Consider the following 21,229-nt stretch of genomic DNA (forward strand, 5'->3'; position numbering starts at 1 on the left):
ACTATTTATCTATAAATAAATATAGATAGTTGATGTTTCTTGGCTAAAAGAGAATAACAAGTATATATTCTATTGAAAGAAGTGGTTCACATTGAGGCTTTACAAGTGCTCATGAAAAAATTTCTGAATTAGGCACAAAGATAGGCTTTGGGTTTCACATGTGCAAGTGGCTTGCTTCAAACAACATGCACAAATCCTTTTGTCTCTTAAATACAGTAATGTAACTGAGGTTTTTTTAGTAATTTAGGAATGTTTGATGGCAGTCCTATCCAAACATATTCCATTTGCCCCTTTTTCCCTCAGTTTGTATTTAACTACAGTCCACTTCCAAAAAGTCATGAAAATATAGGTGCACAGTGTTCTTCACTGAGAAGGTGTTACCTATTGAGACAAATTATATCTTGGAAATTCCCTGTTTCCTGTGGTCCTCTGACTACTCTCACATCTTGAAATTGGATTTTTCATTGTCATCCTCAAGATTATCTTGCTCAGAAATCACACTGTTTAAGCCCCCCTACAGTTCCATTAACTACTCTGTTGTCCTAAATGACCATTTCTCATGGCCATTATGGATGAAAAAGGGAGTGGTTTTGATACAGTCTTAGTTTAATGAAAATGCCAGTCAAGGCCCATGCCAATACATCTGGAATAGTGGGAGATTAAGCATCAGGTAGGGACACATCCTTACAATTGCTGCAGAAGTGACTATAATGAATTCAGATATTACTTAAACCAGATGAATTGTTAATGTTGGTTTGTGTCTTTCCTGTAGTTTCTATTTCTTCCTTCAAAATGAGTCTGAACGATCAGGGATTTAATTTTCAATGGTGTTCAGTAGCTTAGGCTACACAGTCTGTTTTCACTGTTATGTAAATGACATGTAAATGAAGAGCTCCCATCAGTTTGACCTCCAGAAGTAAGAGCACTGGAAACAATATCTTATGATGCAGGCAGAAGTGGCGGGACCTCAATTCATTTTTCCTGTAACAATTGTGCATTGTATACTCACAAGAGCTCATGTTTCTTTCATCCACACTTCAGCCCACATATATTGAAATGATGGATTTCCACCTCACTGGAAAAATGTCACTGCTGTTGTTTTCAGCATATTTCTTCAACTTTCATTAAAGTTTGCTGTCCTTAGTCAAATGTCAAATGTGGTAGTGTAATAGCAGGCCTACATTCATGTGGTGTTTGTATACTTAAAGGCCTGCAGATTTTCCTCTGCACATACCACCCCATGAACAATCTATTTAAGTGTCTTAAAATTTATTCAGCTGTCTTGCTTGCATCTGAATTAAAAAGACATGGAAACCTTTCTGATAATAATATTATTACTCAGTTTATGCTTGAATCTGAAAATGTTGTCAGTAGTGAATAACATACATTTACTGACAAATCATCACGGTAATGGAGTCTATAATGTAGCTGGGGCTATAAGTCATACTGTTTTATTATATATTTACAGTGGGAGAATATCATATTTATTGTTTGTGATTTCGGCTGAAGCACTTAGTTTCTCTGCTTATTGATGTACTGAACTGCAAACCTGAATTATTCTCAAGGTACTCCATAAAACAAAAATATCCCTCAGGCACCTTTGCATTTATAGGGAAAAGTTTACTTTGTAGTTGATGGTGAATTGTGTAACTCCTGAATAAATAGGGTGACAGGTCTATTTATTTATTTATAAATTTATTTATTTAATAATCTATTTATTTATTTATTTATTTTTATGGGTGTTTTGCTCTTGGACTACAAGGAGACCTTTCTAACTTTACTTCTGGATAGGAACATTTACCATGATTTTTTCCATCTAGTGTGGAATTTTTTCCATCTAGACACAGACTCATGTCTATTACACAGACTCCCATGAAAGACTTGACAGGAAGTACTGACACAAACTTTTTGTTCTCAATCCATGTAGAGGTATCTAAAATTATTTAGTATTCTTAAAGATTTGATTTTAGAAGCAGATAATTCCCATATTCATCACTGGACTGCTGGGGTGCTGGGAATGTGTCTTTGAATAAGTAAAAAAAGAGGAAAGGCTTACTTGAAGTTGTTTTTTAAGTCTCCAATTAAACGCTGTTGGAGATTGTCATCTCTGGGTGTACACATGTGACAAATAAAAGACTTAACGCCATTCTTCCATAAAACTTCACCACTATGAATCCAAAGAGCAGCCTTGCTAACTTCTCTTAACATAGCAATGTAAATGACATTTGTTAGACTAGCAAAAATCACATATTCAAGTCCAAAAGTATTTGGCTGTACTATAACTTTTTTGTTCTTGACTCCTAACAAGAATATATCTCTCCTGCTACAGTGTACTATAAGAATTGCATAAGATGAGATCTGGAAGTAGAGTAGGTATTTCCTGCTGTATAAAACCACCAAGCAGTACAGCCCTCTGCTGTTCATCTGTTTGGAGAGCCATGGTGGTGACTCTCCAAAGGCAAACTGAGAGATGGGATTTGTGTCTCAAGAGATGTTGCATGGCACAAAGAGATGCTCTAACAGGCACACTGTGAGACTAATGAAGTTAGATGCATTAATCCTTCAATGTCTTAAGAAAAACAAGAGACTATATGAAAAGTGAAAAAGGCATGAAAAATGCCCATTTTATTCTTTAGCATGTATTAACACATAAAAGACACAGTTAACATTTATTATTACAAGAGCTTGGAAATGGAAAAGTCAAACATGGCACAAGGTTTCACCCTTATTGCTAGCCTCTATATTTTATAGAATAGAACAATTCACGTGGAAAACTTCACATCTAACCATTATTTCAGAAAAAGTGGAAGTAGATTCGTGTGTGCTTATGCACATTTATAAAAATACTTTCTCTGGAAAAGAATCCTATGTTAGAGTGTTTCAAAGACAAAAAAATCAGTTTCCAAACAATATTACTTGTTATCTTAGAATCACAGAATATTCTGAGCTGTCAAGAATCATTGAGCCCAACTTTTAAGTTAATGGCCCATACTGTAATGTCACATAATTTTAGCTTGTGGCTTAAAATAAATTAAGTATTTTAAAGCAAACTACTGATTTGAAAATAAAAATAAAACTTACAAATATGATTTTAGAATTTTCTCACTTTGACTGGTTCTATCTCATTGAAAGTCTCCATAAGTAAATAAAAATTTAAACAAAGAATAAAAGCTGCTTTATTTTCACAATTGACTGTGAAAGATAGTACTCCTGCAGAGCCCTCACAGGGGCAGGGGTCATTTGTGTAAACAATAATGTAGTACAATGTAAACCAAAAATAAATACAAAGGAGTCAATTTCAGACTCCAATTAACATTACATTGGAGATCATTAATACTGAAAAGACTAAAAAATTAAATCTGAATTTTGCAAATCCCTGTTTTGACCCTGGAAATCTGAGAGATTGCAGTGAGCAGATATACATTCAGGGGACAAACCTGGTAACTTGGCTAAAGTAAAATGAACATTTTCACTAAAGTTTCACAGATGTAGATTTAATGTAAGCATTGTCCTGCTTAATATTCCTTTGGAGTTTTCATAATTAGACTCTTTAAAACTTAGAATGTGCTTATTTGAAAGCAGTTGCAAGAATTTCTAATTTTGCTTCATGTTTCTTGTAGCTAGCTTGCAATATCATTTTAAATGAAAGATGTTTTATCTCTGCCTCATATAAATGCATGGTAAAACCCATCAATTTTTATTTATAAAGACAGAGAATTGTCTTCTCTTAGGTTTTAGCTATCAAATGCAGTTTTCTCTTGTGTCTCATTTGCAGTACCTTCAGAATCTAACACAAACCTTCAGACCTTTCAAAATGTCTTCATTTTCCCAAAAAAGATACTTTCCCACAGTGTCTTAACTGATTTCATCAAAGTGTGTCTGATGAGTTACTGCTCCTGAATGAATGTCATGGTGGAGAGGACCTCAATGGACAGCTCAGTCGCTTCATTGAATCCATTTTGATTACCATATGAAATGTCAACTAATTTCAAGACTTCGGTTTGCAATCACTGATCATCCATGTCAGAAAGCCTTAATTTAGCTTTTATTTCAGCTATTTTACTTAAAACTAGACCAGCCAGATTCCTCTCATTACCAGGATGAGACATCTGCACAAGTCTTCAACTTTAGTTGTTTTCCTTCAAGAGTTCCAGAATTGAGGAACGGAGATCCAATTAAACCCTGTCACCACTGTAGCACAAGAGTAACCAGAGCTTGCAGTTCAGGCTACATGTTTCTGAATTCAGGGAACTTTGCTGATGTATCTGCAAGACATTATGCATCTCAAAAACAATCGACATAGCACTGAAGTCTTCAGGAAATGTTGCACTTAAAAGGTCCACCTCTTTGATCCATATATGAAAGGTAGAGAAAAGTGTCCTTTCCACTCTGAGGAGAGTACTGCTTGATCTCTACATGAACATTACCATGTGGATGGTGGTAGTCCTGGAAATGAGGCACTAAACATGCAGTATGAGGCAGTATGTTCCCATTGTACTTGAGAGCCAACATGGTGTACTGAGGATCAAGAACACTGTAAGTGACACTAATGCCTCACCTTTAAATAAGCAGAAAACCTCTATTCACAAATGCTCTGTTGTTTTGTATGGCTCAGAGGCACTTAGTGCACTAGTTCATTTACTCATTCCTGTTTTTTTTTATTCTGATGTAAAACATATTTGCTAGAACACAGTTTAAAACCCTTCTGAACTGTTGTATTTTAAAATTAAACTAGTGGGGGAGGAACACATGATTCCATACATTATATTGGAAAGTATGTGCTGCAAAATCAGAGAATCATAAAATCATAGAATGGATTGGGTTGGAAGGGATCATGAAGATCATAAATTTCCAACACCTTTGCCATGAGCACTTGACCATGATTGCTCAAAGCCCCATCCAGCCTGGCCTTGAACTCTTCCAGGAATGAGGCATCCACCATGTCTTTGTTCCAGCGCCTCACCACTCTCACAGCAAAGAACTTCCTCCTAATATATAACCTAAATCTATTGTCTTTCAGTTTAAATTAATTCTCCCTTTTCCTCTCACTACATTTTCTCGCAGTATTTCACTCTGATGTAAATATCCTGAATGATAAAAACAAGTTTAAACTTTAAAGATTGCTGAATATTATGGATATTTTCCTAAGTTCATCTTTCAATCTTTTATTCACAGAAAGAAAAAAGATTGAATATGTTTCTGAAGATCATACTCTCACCTAGAATAAACCATAACAGTTCTATTGCTTCAAATTTAGCTATACAGTTTATACTACATGAAGAGCTGTGGACACATTAAAAAAGCTCCAAATAAAACAGCTCCAGAGCAATACTAAAAACGCTTAAGAAAATCCAGAAGGAGAAAGAGATATTAATCTGTCAAGAAACTGTTGTGTTTTAGGAGAAAAGCTATTGTGTGTTCTATTTAATTGAAAATACCCCTGTTCCAAATTTATCTGATATTCAGCATTACAGCAAAAACAAGGTTGGTTTCTTCTTGTTTGTTTTGGCAGGTTTTTTTTTTTTTTTTTTGGTTTTGGTTTTGGTTTTATTTTTTGGTTTTGGTTTTGTTTTCCTTTTTGTTCTTGTTTTATTTTTGTTTTTTAATGTATAGATTCTACCTCTCTCTAAATAAACAAATGGATTGGAGAAAAGCTTTTGGGCATAATTCTATTTTAAGGAAGTATGGATGAGAAGAGAGTAAATAGAAAAAAAAACTCTTCCTTTTACTAGAACTGATTTAATTTGCAAGAAACAGAACTCAGATTCAGTTAATTGTCTGTATAACAACCATCAACACTTTCATTTCAGACAAATATTAGGACCTTAGCTATGATGAAATCTGCTGTTGGACCACCTGCCTATTATTCCTTATCAGAAACTGGACCAAACTTTTTCTCTGACCTCAGACATAAGGCCTAAATAATGAAACTCCAAGGGCTAAAAGAAATTCTGGTTTGAGGGCTGATTTTCTTCTTGTTTGTGGTCCCAATTACCATAAGTTAACTGAGGGGTAGAAACTGAATCCTACAAAGAAGAATTACTGCTGTGAGGGTGGACAGCTGTTGTTCTTTGCTAAAGTGAGAGTGATCCATGACTACAAAATACATTTGATGCCAGTTGATACACTTAATGATCAAACAACCCTGAATAATAGCCTCTTAAAAGAACCGAGGACGCCACAATACTTGTGGTTGTGACATGAGAAAATCAAAGATGCATTTAGGTAACCTGGGCCCAAATGACTAATTGTTGAGCTGTGTGGAGACCATCAACTGTGATGACGTAATCAGAAAGTGGCTTTTTTCCTTTGGTGTTATGAAATTCTGTATTCATTGTGTTGTTCTGATTTCAATATGAAATACAATTAATTTAACTAAAAGTAATTACCTTCCCCCTTATCCCTGGTTTATAACATTTCTAGCTTCTAACAATTAGTATCTTGCTTGCCACAGGTAACAATAGAGACTTTGCAAGACAATTCTGGGATCCAGCTATACCTTTAAAGTCAAATGTCTTTAATTATGATAACTCTGGGCTTAAGCAACTTTAAATAGAATTTCTGATGGTCCACTTTGGCCACCAAATTCTTTTCATCTTACAATAATATAGATTTTGGGGTCCAAAGTGGCTAGAGTAACTAGCATTGAAACCAAAATTAAAAGTGCATTTAGATTTAAAAATTGTTAAAGTGATGTGTAAAGCAACAAGTCTTCGGTACTTCAAATTTAAACTGTTCTTTTTCCCAGTAAAATAACATGTTCAGTCTTTCCTTATTTGCTAGGCTCTAAAACTCTTTGTCTTTGCAGTTGTGAATTATCGCATTCTCAAAAGGTATCCTGAAAATAAGTTAATGGCAGTTTAGTTTCCTGTTCCATCTTTAGTTCTTTTTCTACCATTCTTTCAATTTTTGTCTATACACCATTTGAGAATTAAGGTGTTGTGTAACTTAGTTCTCCAAGGCACTTATTCTATTACATACAGAAATGGATTTAAAAAAAAATGTTTCATAGATATCTGGGAAATTTTTATTATTTCCCTCTAGCAGCAGGCATTTTCCATTCCATTAAATCACAGGTGCAAACTTAATTAATAGCTATTTTACACTGAATTTTAGCAGTCATTTCTCCTGTTCTTGAAAACATGACACAAATATAAAATAAGAAATCATACAGACAGATACATTTTTTAGTGTTAAGATCACTAGTGGTAAAGATTGTGCATTCACTATAACTCCAAATACTTAAGTGTTATAGAAAGGATATTTTGTCTGTGAAACCATAGGTGTGGGGAAAAATATGGCTCTCATTTACTAGACAGTTGTCTTGCTGTCTTTGGGGTTTGGACTAGGTCATCTCCAGAGGAACCTTCCAACCCCAAGTATTCTGTGATTCTGCTGCTAGTGTGGGTTAACTCATTGTTAAAAGAGAGCAATTCAAAGCATTTAAACAAGTCAGTATGAAGCCACACACCTTCTAAGAACACAACATTCATAGGCCCACTACTGTGTAATGGTTCCATAAGTGACTCACTGACTGAAAACATTGGGAATCACACTCTGAAGCTGGCATATTTTTCATTCCATATGTATATGTATACACGTAGAATAACTGTCCAATTATTTAGTTCTGTTTAGGAAGTTAGACTTGTTTTACAAAATTAATTGAAAAGTTTTAAATCATCCAGTAACTTACCAACTCAATGGGCTCTATGTAAGTAGTGGGGTAGTATCTAAATACTTTGAGAATGAAAAAATGGCAAGTGATTTTACTTAATTGTTCTTTACTATAACTTTTACCCTATGACATTAAACATAAGCTCTTTTTTGAAAATAGTCATTAACCTTTTGCATGATGTATAACTAGCTTTATCACTCCGGAAAAAAATTCCACTTTGAGTTCTGAAAAGAAGATCCACTGGGAGACACACAAATGGTAAACCACACCGAAGGACACAAAAAGGCCCATAAAACATCAGTAGGGTTATAAAGGTCTATGGATTTTAATTGCTGTGTGCCATTGGGCCTTTACAAAGCAATCAAGCAGGCAATCTCCGAAGACAACCCTGCCATAATACATTTAACAATAGAGTTCTCGCCCCATCAGCAGACTAGGGTTTATGAAGGTCCCAATTGCAATTAATGACCTTGTATATTGAGAGAAAAAGACAAAATTACTTAAATTAACTACCATTTTTGGATACATATCTCAAGTATCAGAAAGTGTAATTTCAAGACAAGAAGTAACAAAGTTTTGATTGATGATAGACAAATTCTTATAAGGCTGATATTCTTGTCTATGTGGATTTTTAAAGGTACAGAAATCTGTCTTTCTGCTGCTACATAAGAATATTCTGAAAAACAGAGTGTAATGCTAGCACATGGCAGATTTTGCTTTGGGTGGCATGTTACAGAATTCTAACTATTCTAACAATTTCATTCCTTTCAAGAAGCTCAGAAATTATATATTTCTTATATTGAGGTTGAATTCAAATTGTAAATATACAATAGTATAAATAAACAGGGTGAATTTTCCATAGCTTCTAATAATGTGGCCAGCTGCAGTCCTAATGACAATAATTTGGTTTTTGTTCTAGGACATCCAACTTTTTCCTAGGTTTTAGCAGAATGATACCTTTTGTAGCAACTTCTTTAGCTGTTTTATCAGCTAAGTGATTCCCTGTATTAACTGAGGAATTTCCAAACTGAGAGGTTTTACAGTGCATCACAGCCACTTCTTTCAGTTTTTACACACTCTAATCAGTGACTAATTTCTTCTTTTACTTAATAGGAGACACCTATGCCTATAACAATCTCCTTCCCTTCCATATGGCTCCATGGGCATGTAATATTCCAAAAACATATTTTGAATCACTCCATATATTTACTCTTTTTCCTTTAGCAATTTCTAGGAGTCAGTGAAGAGTTATTAATTCTGTTTTTTGTGCTGATGGGTTAAAAAGTTAAAGCCTGGGCTTGAGATTTGCAGCTGACAATCTTCCATTTGGTACCTACTGCTTTTATCAGTGTATACCTCCAGTTCTGGGTTCTGTATGGGATTGCTCTTGAGATCTGATCTGCCAGAACACACTCGTTTAATGTTACCAGGTGGTCATGGTACAAAGGTCTCTGGCCTTATTCTGAAGCCTAGAGAAACATGGCGGGGTTCATAGAAGTAGTTACCTCAAATTTTACATTGTCTTACTCCAGCAGGACAACTTGGTATTTCAGCATTCTCATTCTTGATTCCAAAACAGCTATTACCTTTTGGGGTATGTATACTGTAATCTTATGTCAGCTTTTGTGTTTCCTGGATTAAAGCACTGCAGGTGCCACTACTTTCAAGCATCAGAGCCATGCTTTACTCATGTTGCCCAATTGTTTGGAAGAGCAGCCCATTGGCTGCTTCCATGACCCGCAAATACTGAGTCAATACCCCTAGTGCCAGGTGCATCCTTTCACTAAAAGTAGCTCAATGGTTTGCTTAAGTCTGGGAAAGCAGAGGCTGTCATTAAGGCTCTTTTTAGGGCTCTAAAGTCCCTCTGACTCTCAGGAGTCCCTACCACATATTTTTTGGTGGAGGATCATACAAGGGTTTTTCAAGTACCTCATAATTGACAATCTGTAATCCACACCACTCAGCCATACCAAAGAAGGCTCATGCATCTTTTAAAGTCCTGGGCTCCAGAGTCTGGCAAATGTCTTAAGCTCTTCCCAAGCCTCTTTATCCCTTAGGCTCTCAAAATCAAAATATGTTACTGCTTCTATGGCTAGTTGTGCCTTTTTCTTTGATATCCTGTATCCAGCTTGTCCCAAAAAAATTAATAGACTTTTACTGTAGCATCAAGACACTCCCTTTCAGTTTTGGTTGCTAGCAGAATACAATCTATATTTTAGTAAGTTTCTATCCAGAATTTCTTTTTTCCAGCTTTCCAATTCTCTTGCCAACTGATTGCCAAATAAAATGGGGGTATTTTTGAAGCCCTAGGGTAACAGTGTTCATGTTAGCTGCACCTTCTACCCAGTGTTTGAATTCCCCCACTATAAAGCAAACATTTTCTATCTCTGTGGGAGAAGAAGTATGCAGGAAAAGGCATCTTTCAGATGCATCCTTAAGAAGCACTGTTAGTCATTTGCCCTCCTCTATAAAGGAAGTTAAAAGAGTGTTTTACTGCTCTCAAATCTTGTACTAACCTAATTCTCCAGTATTTAGTTTGTTTCCTGGTAAAATTGGAGTATTATAATGTCACATTCTACCAATAAACCACATTACAGGAATTTATTAATTAACTTGGTCAGTCCTTGTGTCATGCCTAGTTTTATTGGATATTTTTTTGACTCACCAAAAAAATATCCAATAAAATAGAGCTGAGCTTCAATGGCATTTTTACCAGCATAGTCAGTTTGGATTTTCCTGGTGTATCAATTAGCCACACCAAAGGAGTTACTGAATTCTCCATCTCCTCAGGTATTTCTTATTCTACCTGCTCCTGCAATATAAAAGTACTTACTCACACAATTTTATGTTTTTGAATTTTTAATTTTATTTCTCTATTTTCAAAGTTAGATTTTGCATCCAAGTTACTCAACAAATCTCTTTCTGTAAGGGACCCTGGGCATTCCAGGATACACAAAAATTGATGTGTCCCCCACCATCTTCCTAGTTTAAATGGTAATTCTTGTAAAAAAGGCCTACTACCTTTTCTCCTGGTCACATCTACAGTGCTTGCGGGTTCTGATAATACTGAGTAAGTTGCTCTTGGATCAATTTCAAAAAAATCTATCTTTTCCTTCCCTAGCTATAATGTAACCAGGGACTCAGATGAGGATGATTCCCCTGGTCTCCCTCAGGGGGATTCTTCATCTTCATTTTAAGGTCATGAGCTTGATGGTTTAAAGATCCAGGTTTAGGTTTCCTGTCTGATTTCACCCAGACTGGGTGAATATTCTTTTTACCAATGCCTTCTTTCTTTAGAGGTTGCGTACTGATCTTATAATTTAGGGTGCCAGATTTGGGCCAGTTTCTGTGATGGTTCAAAGCGTATTTCAGACACCAATTCCTACAGTATGTGACCAAATCTTTCCAAGTGATTCCTCAGATCCATTGAAATTCTGGAGTAGTGTACTATGTGTGTTGCCAGAAACTGCTGCCAAAATATGGTCAAAAACTCCTTAACACCAGTACAGCATTAAGTAGCAGGCGTGTTTGTTACAGCTCTGAATGTGTGGGGGATATCTCCACCTGTCGTGCATCTCTAGTATAGAGAAAAAGTTCCCCTACATATACTATGTTTTACATACATATTCATTGATTTTCCCAGAATAAACATACATATGATAAGCATTTCCCCAAAATCATTAACATAAGCTCCCATCCCATTGTGTAGGCTTTTGTCTGTCCCAGGAGTCCCTCTGATGGTCTCTAGTGGTCACAGAACCCAGGGTCACAGCTGACTGCTTGGTAATGGTGTTACTTCCCAAATATGGAGCTGAGCTGGCGTACCAGGGCTGGGTCACCATTTTGTGCCTTTTCTTGGTTAATGTTTAATGCCTTTTTGATTGTGCAGTTCCATAGACTAATGGTTTTGCAAAATAAGCACTGTACTAAAATCAGCTGAGCAAAAAGTTTGTCTGGCAACACTTCAGTCTCAGATGTTTTTGTTTTTTAATTTCGTTATTATTTATTTAGACAACAACTCTTAGAAATATTTCCATGTATTTTATGTTATTAAAGATCCTTTAACTATTTCCAGTGGATATATGACTGATAATCTGCTAATTACTGAGTTCATGCAGACCTTCAATCACTACATATATGTTTCAAATCACAGGGTTCTTTTTGACAGAGCTATTGTTTTTTGAGAAGAACAGGCATTAATTGTTTGTAATATATATAATAATATATGTATTGCTCCATTGCCACAGATAAATTAAAACATCATCAACCTCCTATGTAAAATGGATCTTTTTGGAACCCTTTTTGCAGAGGAAAAAAAGTGAAATACCTTTCACAATAATTTATTTCCGAAAACTCTTTATATCCTACATATGTGCTTTATAAAGGTAAAGCTGTAATACTCACCAGTCTCCTATGCCTAAGGAACAAAATTATTGACTGTCCTTTTTAGAATGGAGCTTCAAATGCTCTTTCTGGTCTGGAGACATCAAGCATTTTGAAATTACAGACTGACATCTCTAACTTTCACAATATTCTACAGATTACTGATGAGGTGAGTAGAGAAGACAATAAGATGAGCACCGTAAGATGAACACAAGTAATTTTTTCAGAGTTACATTTTGATGAAAAAGGGATTGTGCAAGTTTCTTAGCTATTTCAGGGAAGAGTACATAATATTTCTGTGTCCACACAGGCATATGATAAGGCTATTGTTGATAATTATTAACCAATGCTACAAGACACATCTCACAGGTTGTGTAATCAAGAAGCAATTGTTAAGCTCTGAAAAGCTGTTTAGTTCCAACCTTCCATGCTTCTGGTTTAAGTAGATTGTAGTCTGAACACTTTCTTATTCATGACACTGTGTTGCAGTAGTACACGGCTGGAGTGTACATTTTAGTCATACTGCTTTTGTTTTCTCTTTTCTTCTCTTTTTCAGTTCTGTAAGAATTCATTAATAGTTACTTATTAAATTAGGTACATGCTTTTCCATCTTGCTGAAACAGACACTAAGACTGAAATTTCTTTCAAGATAGGAACAGTACTTAAATTACCTCTCTGGTTAAACTAAAAAACAGCACAATAACTAAATTTAGAATAGAAATAAATAAGACATGAACTAAAACACTCCTGCTAATGCTTCTGTTACTGCAGCACCAAAGTGTGTGGCCATACCTAAAAATGAGAATACTCTAAGAGAGCCAAAGCACCAGGACTACTGACAATGAAGAGAGAACTGAACCATTGACCTGTTATTGTTTTGGCTGTTGTATAGGAGACATGCAGTGTATTTGGTGATTAGAGCTTCATAGAAACACAGAAGAGTTATAGAGTTAGACAGATGAAGAGGGATCATACAAGTCAGCACAACATAGACATTGTTTTAATAAATAGCTTATGGACGAAAGAAACTTTGCAGGGAGAAGCTGAGTAAGAAACAGGTTAAATAATTGACACAATAAATATTTACCAAAATTCAAAGGCTTTTTTCTTTTCTTGTCCCCAGTGGTCAATATAGTTTAGAAAATTCCAGACTTTAAAGAAATGTCTGTGTACATACCTTTTTTTCATCTATCAGAACAAGTTAATAGCAACAGCAGACAGTTTCTATAGAATAGATTTAGGAATTTTTCCCCTCTGTTACTTTGATTTGGTGTTTTGTATTACAGAAGAGTATTGCTATAATATGATCATTATTTTTGTGACTTGTTTGAGCCATTTTTATCTTGCGACTGAGCTTCAGAATCCAAAGTGCTAATGTTTAGCTGGTCCTCTAATTTGTAAATAAAAAAAAATTACTAACCTGTTTCTAGCTCTCTGTTTTCTCAAATACATTAGTCTACTTCTCCTCATGGCAGAGTGGTAGAGTCCAGCAAGGACTGATGTGCTATGGCTTGTAAACTTTTAGTTTTCTTCCTTGTTAATCTTAATTGACTGAGATTTTAGGTCCTGCATTGTAATTATATATCTGTTCTGTAATTTCTGTTAAAGTCACAAATATTTTTCCTTGGAAAATGTAGCTTACAGAGTATACACTAAGTTATAAACTCTTTTGATTACAAAACTAGAATGTTCTAATTATAATGATCAATAAAGACTGAAAAACTCTTACCATTCCCCACCATGGCCTGCCAAAATATAATAATGTTATATTTGGCGGAGTCCTCTAAGCCGCAAGTCCAACTCTTGACTTTTTTACATGGTGTAAAAATCGACTTTGATATTGTCAATATTCTTGGCATTTAAGGAAGAAAACTGCTCTTTTAGGGAAAGAAATTGCTTGTAAATAACCTAAATATTGCTTGTAATAGAAAGTAATAAAATACTGTATTTTAAAATGTAGAAAGACACTAAAGATTCAAATTCCTTTTTCTTGACTTGGTGAGAGAGAATGGAGGTCTCAACATATCCAGCTAGGTTAGCCTCAAATATCTTGTTCCCATGAGTTAGCCACCTTTTAGAATTGCCCTTTTCAATTTTCCTCTGTACTTGCTGCTGTTTCCTAATTGCCTTTTAAATATCTTTGTATGTTCCTTTCCCTTCCCCTCTTCCCACATTTATTGCTGTATATAGAAAATTCATCTAGAGCAGCTCTTTACCCTCCCAGACTTTGATAAAAGGTATTTTGACACACATTTATCTTTGTTTTTCTAAAAAATTGCTTTTAGAAAAAAATTGCAATATTTACACTCTTGTGGTGGTTAGGAAACCCCATGAGTTTACATAATTTTGGGGACCAGCATATTCCTTTTTTGATGCTGTTGATCCACTGACTGTAGACATTAAACATAATCCTTCCTACTGCCTAGCATTTCTTTTTAAGCAGAGATGCTTAAAAAGCATTTTCTTTCATTCACATCATTAACTCCATAGGCTCTTGTCTGAGTATTTTTGCTCTAATATCTTCCTGTAGCATTTTTTTTTAGTTCCACAGGTTCTTTGTTCTATAAGCAAGGATGCTCTGCCTCAGAATCTGTGAAATGTACTGATCTGAAACCTCAGTTTTCAATCAAAGAAATATTGATGCATTTACTGAATTTTAAAATGGCAATAGCAAAGTTTTAACAGAGGTGTAATTAGATAAGCTCTATTAAAAATATTTCAAGCAATGTTGTGACTCTGTGAAATACCTCCCTAGTACAATCTTGTGAATGACACTAATTTAGCAATACAGAATCTATTAGAGTTCTTTGGTCATAGCAAAGACAAACTGTATTTCCTTGATGAAATGAGTGATATCAATTTTTTACTGATTTAAAATATTTTTTTTTCCTTGTTAGGAATTTCCAAGAGGAAATAAAGAGAAAGTAGTCTGGACAGAAGACCTGGGCAGGTATTAAGAATATATGATGAAGATTGTTCACAAGCAAAAGGGGTGCTGATATTTCATTAAACATGTGTTTTGTATCCTTCTATTTTGTGACTACATACTCAAATTTAACTTCAATATTAAATATATTTATATGTTTAATTATACATTCAAAGGCAAGGTAATGTTCCATGGCATTTTTCTGGTGAAAAAAGTAATAATTTCACTAGAGGCCATACATAGAATTTGAATGCTTTTAAAATAGTTCTTGATATGCTATTGATCTGTATCAAGGTTTTCAGTCAGTAAAAACATTTAAGTTACTACATACGTATCAATGTGCATGCTTCATATACAACATCAGAATTAAAGAACCCTGAAATATTAATAGACAAATTATGACTCCATTTATCTGCAAACTTCCATAAGTAAACCAAATGAAGCAACCAGCAATCAGCTTCTCAACTTGTACTGAGTTCTAAAGTCAGCTCCCTGTGCAAGTCTCTCACAATTTCTCCCAAACACCTTTAACTGTGCAAAGGGAAGAATACCAGCTAGGGAAAATTAATGAGACATGTGCACTTGATAAAAACCTGAGAGAAATTAATAAGCAGCTATTTGTTCAAGTCTTTAGCAAGGTTGAAGTGGCAAAGGAGGGAACCAGGTTCTTCACTGAATAAACAGTGAGACATAGGAAAAGACTTCAGAGATGGGTGCAGATAAAAACTGAAATAGATATTCAGTGGGAAGATCAGCAGGGGAAGCTATTCTGTTAGGAGCTTAAGCCTGGAAACCACTGCCTTCTAATTTATCCAAGCCATCTTTTAATGTCATAATACAAAACAACCTTATTTCTTTTTTTTTGTAACTGAAGGGAACATTTTACATAGCTGTTTAGGGTTTTTAGTAATTTTTTTTCTTTTTAATTTCTATGAAAGCTGTCTGGAAAAACAGTCTGGAAAACCTGGTGTCTATCCATTTCCTCTACATGGGAAATTGACAAAACACTATGGTTTTTAAAGTTGAAGTCTTCTATTTACTTTTTTAATCAGAGGAGATGGTATGACTTATGACCAAAATGGCTTATGATGAAGATTAGTGAGATTGGAAACACCCAAATCTATTATGATACTTGCAATTATGTTGTTCCTTTATCATAAAATATCATGCTATTATTAAACCTTTGGGACAAAGATAAATGATGTTTCTAGACATGACATGTAGAAACTAGATTCTCCTTCTCTCTATTCACTCCTCTTGACATTTAGTTTTTCTGATGTCCCAAGTGTAGGACTTCCTGCTGAAATTACTAGTAAAAATATGGTAATCTGGGAATTTTCTATTTTTTTTTTACATCCTGGATTGAGTTCCTTGGTATAACCTAATCTCAGGACACACAAAGCTTCAAGAGATACTTGGCAAATAGAGAAAAGGAAAGAGAGGTAAAGAATATTTCCCTCCATTCACCTTCTTAGTTGTAGGAAACAGCCGTAAGTAGGGCTGACCAGAGCTGGCATGGAGGACTGACAGCCGAGGTAAAGGTACAGTGGGGCCAGAAATCCCAGAGCACAGTTGGGACAGGGGACCCAAGGAAATACTACAAAGCTGAGAGACAAGGAACAAACTTATCTACACACTCTGAATTTCTCAGGACAGTCAACCTGCAGGATTATTGAAATGTCAAATGGAAATCCTTCATCTCTTTTATGTAAGCAGGCCCTCATGCCTTTGGGTTTGGGTTTCTGTAGAAGATGTAACTGATCAAGACAAATATCTTTGAATAGGAAAGAGCATATTTATGTTCACTTTCCTGTAACTCCACTCCAGATTTGAAACTGTTACTTTTCTTGACTTCCAATGAAATCAATCCTTTTACCAGGACAGATCCTTCATTTGCAAAACAGAATAATTCAAATAAGAAATGAATGGAAACCATAAGAAGTGAATGGAAACTTTTTTAAGGTAATATATAAACAAGCTAAAGAACATTAAAATAATAAAGAATATTAATATTATATATAAATATTTTGAAAAATGTGTCCTTGTAATAAATCTTGAGATATATATCTGTACACATTAAGATTATGGTGATACATTTGAGGAAATCTGTAAAAAAATTATTGCTATTGTGACAGCTATATCTGATCGTCCAAAATGATCTTTTTTTTTTCCTTTTTTATAAGGAGCATGTAGGGTAGGAAGGATAATTTAAAAGAAGGAATGAAAGGAAGTCATTATTCTAATGAGACTACATGAGATAAAACTTATTTTTTTCTTTTGTAGGAGACATTGACCACATGCAAAAGGCCACTGTGACCTTTCATTGATTCACTTCTGAATACTCACTTCACTTGGAGAGATCTCTCATAGGGCTACAGACCAAATAAAACCTTTCTTGCAGAGCCTGTCTATGGCTCCTTTCCATGTGTAATCAACACATCAACCCTTTTGTGGGCAGGTTTTACAGCCACCAAATAAGGACTAAGCCTCACAAAGGAGATGAAAAAGATTCCTTAATGCTGACTGCACAGTTGTCAGAAAAGCTCCTCCATATAAACCCTACAAACTTGCAATATTAAATGTCTGAAAATATAGCAAAACACTGAGTACCAAGAAGTAAATATGAAGCTTCCAGCCGTTTAATAATATTGCACTGTGAAATGGTTTTTTGTTTATTTTCTGCTTCATGAAGCCTCTGTCTTCTTCGTCTGTTATTTTGGCAGTTGCTGAAAGATTTTTTTTGCTTCTCAGGATTAAGTGAAAAACATGAAATGTTTGTCCACACATTTTATTCTTTATAATTTTTAAATAAGTCTTCTATGAAGGAGTCTCTGCAGACATTATATGGTAATTACATTTTTTTTCCTTCATATGTTCTTATTTTCATGATTTCTGCATGAAGAAAAACTTTCCAAGGAAGTGCTTTACAAGATAGGTTTTGGTTTTTTTTCCCTCCAGAATAAAACATAACAAAGGTTTTACTGAATTCAAAATTATTTTAGTATTTGTTTTACCACCACAAGTATAGCAATATAGATACAAAGAAGAAACATTTCCCTCCCGTGTTGGAAAGAATTGTTGATAGGCAAAGAGTTCCTAATAATTTATTAAAGAATTATTTCAAGAAGAAAACAGAAGAAGAATATATGTGTAATGCTATGGAAGTTTGACTATTTTTTTCAAAAATGTAACTGAAGTAATCTTCATCCATCACAGGTCCCCAGTTCCCAGATCAACTCTTAGAATGTAGAAAATTCAATTTTATAAGTATTTTTTATTAGGAATAAAACAAACCTTTAAACTAAACATGATGCATCATGTTGACATAACAAATGTGGACACTAATTAAAGAGCAGCAGAATCCAACAGAGAAGTTTGCCCTCCATCTGCTTGACCTGAGGTAATAACAATGTTCATTTAACCAGAGCTGACAGATTTTCTTGTGTTGGTCTTGAATCACTGAAGTTGCCACCCTCAGTATGAATAACAATAACCATATGTGTGACATCATACAAAACAGGCAAGCCACGGTTAACTACCCCGTGAGTTTGCTGTCTTCTCTTTGCTTGTTTTTCTTCCCTGTTACTAAGGTTCATGCACGCAGATCAGGTGCAGGCTTGCACCCTGAATCTTTCATACATACACAAGACTTTAAAATATTCTTATGCCTTCAGATTTGGAGTGGTGTTGTATTGCAATCCAGATACTTTTACACTGTCAGAAAAAAGCAAGATGCTCAAACTGTGTTTCAAATTCTTCAGCCAATGAATAGATAACATTTCTGTCCTCATCATCCTTTTAGTCCTAGAAGCAGATAAAAAACAACTCACTGATAAAAACAGATCAACTGGGCGAAAAAGTTTGGTAGACTTCAGCTTTAGTAAATCAGAAACCTCAGAAACCTTTAGTATAAAAGACTTTCATCAGAGTTTTCCATGGCAATACATGTCTCTTTTTTCTCTTAGCATGTTAGGTTCTTCATATTCTTGCTGGATTTTTTTTTCCCAGTGACTTAATGTTCACTGCAAGAACCTGAGGAACTGCCTATCTGCTTGGAAAAAAAAAAAAAGCTTTGACATAGTTTAAATATATCCTCTACCCATCTCTAAGGTACCTTACGCTCACACAATAACCCTAAAAAATAAATGAAAAACAGTGACAAAATCTTGAAATGCTTATGGTCAAGGGCAATTCATAACATTTAATGAAAAAGCTGTAATTTCAGCAACATGCACACCCTAGTGTTTCACTATTGATTTTTAAGCCTGGACAAATCCACAGGCATAAGACAAAAATGGGAGCCAATTAAAATTGAACCACATCATATAAGAATTATTGGGAGTCATTTCTGTGGCTAAACTTAGTCTGCAGACCAAAGTGTAGTAGTATTATCAGCCACGATGCAACATTTAGTGGTATGACAAGACCAAGAGATCTCCAAAAAATGACAAATCAGCTAACAATGAATACGGCAATGAAACAAATTAAACTCAATCATCCAGTTTATTCATCAAGGCATCAAATAATCAGAGATTATTTTGTCCTCTGCCTCATTATAGACCCAGTGTCATGTGATTTTCATCAGAAACACACACTTAAAGTTTTCAATTTGTTATACTGCAATGCACAAAATTCCTTCAATAGAAGAGGAATGTAGGTAGTTTAAAAGTAAAAGGAAAAGGAAGGGGAAAAACATTGCATGGTTATTTGTGTGGAGGGGGTTTGTGCATTTTTTTCTCAACTTGTAATTGTTTGTTCCCAGCAATAAATAACGCTCTTTTAAATTATCTAGGTTAGTCAAATCCTTTTCTTGACCCACATGACAAGACAGCAGCCTCAGAAGTTCAAAATCATAAATCCAAAGATTATAAACATAGAGAAAAATTCATGAGAAGGGCTTGAACTCAAAAAAACCCTTATACAAATATAGATTGGATGTCAGTGCTCCTTAGAAATGGGCAAATGGCCATCACATAAGGTTTCTTGTAATATACATTTAAATTTCCACCTCCTCTTCTGTCCATTCTAAAGTAGCAATTATGTTCAAACCAGAGAATTGCATAGAGCTCAACCTCAACAGGTAGGAACAACAAATTATATAGTTAAGCGATTGGAGTTTTGATTCCTGGACCACTTATGACTCCAAATTGAGCTGCAGTGTTGTATGAAAGCATCACAAAGAGTCTTTATTGTTATACTTAAGAAGGAAACAACATCAATTTCATCTGGTTTGGGTGTTCTGTTATAAAAACATATTCCTTTTTATAATGATACAGAAATTCTTCTTTTCGTTTCATTTTTTTAAGATTTTCATGTTGCCCTTGAACAGTTGTTTCTACTGAATTCTTTAATTTCCTCTCCCAAATCTTCTTGTTTCAGATTTTTTTCTTTTGGGACAGAAAAACAAGAACAAAATGTGCAAACAGATTCTTTTAGTCCATTTTTGGTAAAAAACATGATTCAGTATTCTTAACTCTTTCTGAGAACTTATTCAGATTCCAAACCCTTATTTTTTTTTTTATCGTCTAAATTATTAAGTTTTCAGAGACCTCCTTGGAAGCAAAAGCAAAATAATATCCCATATCAGCATGTTTTGGTACAACATTGCATAGGAAATTAAAAAAAAATTCTTTTTGTTGCTGGAATTGACTCATGAACAGACTGCATTTTGCTTGGTCTGGAACTCTGATGTCAGTATGAGTTAAAATATTCTCTCTGTCTCCCTGATCACTGCTGCTTCTGCCTATCTCCTTATAAAGATTATGCTTATGCTTAGTAAATGAAGAAAGGAATTAGTGATGCTCCTCTCATTTCCTGTCTTCCCACAGATGGTGATAAATTCAAATTCAGACTCCATTAAACCTGAGTAGAGAAACCCAGCAGGTGGCTACACTAATGGAAAATCCTGGCCTTGGAATAATGGGAATTGCAACCGACAGCTCTTCTATACCACAAAAAAGATGATGTATTCCTATTGACAGTGTTGCATTTGAGTCCAGAAGGCTGATCTGATAGTTCAGGCTGGGCACAAGGGAAGCAGAAAGCCCCATGGGTATTTTTCTTGGCTACACCACTGTAATTTTTGTCATCTGAACCTCCTATTACAATTCATTGTAAAAATTTCATGCAAGTTGGAGGGAGAGGAGGAAAAAAATCCCAAGCTCCTGCATTCTGGCCTACAGGCATACATTTGTTCCTTTTTCTTGGTTTAAAGGACAAATAAAGGTTGACACACAACAGCATTT

This window comes from Agelaius phoeniceus, chromosome Z, assembly GCF_051311805.1.
Source record: "Agelaius phoeniceus isolate bAgePho1 chromosome Z, bAgePho1.hap1, whole genome shotgun sequence".
Classification (NCBI taxonomy): Eukaryota; Metazoa; Chordata; class Aves; order Passeriformes; family Icteridae; genus Agelaius; species Agelaius phoeniceus.